Genomic DNA, 1,605 nt, shown 5'->3' with positions numbered 1-1,605 from the left:
AAAAGAAAAAGATGACCCCTTCTTCCTATATATTACCAAGGAAAAGTAATCCTTCTTTTATAGGCGAAATTATATTGGATTTTATATAGTATATAATTCCTTAATTATATGAGACCAAAAAGAAGAAATGACACGAGGGTTCTATATATAGATAGAGAAAGAAAGAAGAAGAAAATTATGATGTGGAAAAGAAGACAGGAATTGTGTACAATGGCATTGTACAACAATTTAATTTGGAAAAGGGATGTAGCGCAGCTTGGTAGCGCGTTTGTTTTGGGTACAAAATGTCACAGGTTCAAATCCTGTCATCCCTACCTATTACTTCTTTCTTCTTTATAGGCAGTAGCGACGAGATCAATTAAAGTAAAGTGGGTATAACTTGAATTTGTGGAGACTATACGTACGTGAGATACATTAGGAATAGAAAAAGATTTTCTTTTTGAATGAATGAAAGCGCTCTTAGTTCAGTTCGGTAGAACGCGGGTCTCCAAAACCCGATGTCGTAGGTTCAAATCCTACAGAGCGTGATTCCATCTATTTTATGTCGAAGCAGAGTAAAATAACTTAACAAAATTGAATTGTAACTCCAATTTCAATTTGACCTCCTCTCTGGTCTGGAGGAGGTCAATCAAAAAAAAAAAATGACTCAATCAAAGATCCAACTGATCCCCACGCCTGTATTGCAAATACGCAGTCACGAATAATCCCGCTAAAGTAATAGGAATTAGGCCTAAGACGATTCCAAATAGAAAAACTTCAATCATTTCGATTTGTTCGAGGGGATAAAAAAAGAGGTACGATCTATCCCTAAATAGTACTCTAAATTATCCACGAATCTCAATGACCAAGAAAAGAATTCCTAATTAGTCTGGAAAAGAGTCGTAGAATGCCAGGAATCCCAAAGAAAGATTTTTCTTTTCTGAATTATAATTATTCAGTCAATTCAAATAAGGCGTATCTTGTTCAAGCCAATAAATAGAGCTGGGGTTATAGTTAAAGCAGCCAGTAGAAAACCAAAATAACTAGTTAAAGTAAGCATGAAAGAGTTAAATTCCATTTATTTTTTTTTACTACACTACATATGTTGGTAAAGCATTTACCTAAGTTATGGAAAATTCATAATTCATCAGTTATTTTAGATAATACTAAAAAACAAGATAGAGTAAGATACAGAAGTGTAAAAGAAAGTGGATTCATCAGATGATACATGAGTCCCTAATTCCGAATCAAGAGATTTGTTGTGGAATTTGTCAATTGAGTAAAGTAATAATATTAAGAACTAGATCATCTAACCCCATTGAATGAAAAAAAGAAATTCAATTTTCAGGGAAATTTTTGAATAAGAGATAAATAAACAATTGAATTTGAAAAAAAAAACTTCTTTCTATTTTGGATAATTTCTTTTTCAATAGGACCCTCTTTTTGGAGTGAACGATCGAATATTCCCCTATTCCTTCTTATTTTAACTGATTGTATTCCATATGGAATAAGAGGAGAACAAAAGCATTCCACGACCTGCCAAGGGGCTGTTAAAAAAAAAAAAAAAAGAAAGCTCTTCCTTGAATTTACTTTATTTTTATTCCTTTTTCGAACTCCAACCAAAGT

General features: G+C 32.6%; 2 non-coding genes across 2 annotated transcripts; both read left to right on the top strand.

Moving 5' to 3' along the window:
* The first annotated feature begins 240 nt into the window (after positions 1 to 240).
* TRNAP-UGG (transfer RNA proline (anticodon UGG)) lies at positions 241 to 314 on the top strand. The gene has a single exon. It is a non-coding gene; the product is annotated as a tRNA-Pro (tRNA).
* A 139-nt stretch (positions 315 to 453) lies between these two features.
* TRNAW-CCA (transfer RNA tryptophan (anticodon CCA)) lies at positions 454 to 527 on the top strand. Its single transcript has one exon. It is a non-coding gene; the product is annotated as a tRNA-Trp (tRNA).
* Positions 528 to 1,605: the final 1,078 nt, after the last annotated feature.

The sequence above is a fragment of the Triticum urartu genome, unplaced genomic scaffold (genome assembly GCF_056163025.1).
Source record: "Triticum urartu cultivar PI428250 unplaced genomic scaffold, HENAU_Tu73 scaffold2, whole genome shotgun sequence".
In the NCBI taxonomy this organism is placed as follows: domain Eukaryota; kingdom Viridiplantae; phylum Streptophyta; class Magnoliopsida; order Poales; family Poaceae; genus Triticum; species Triticum urartu.
This window is presented reverse-complemented; position numbering and strand designations above follow the sequence as displayed.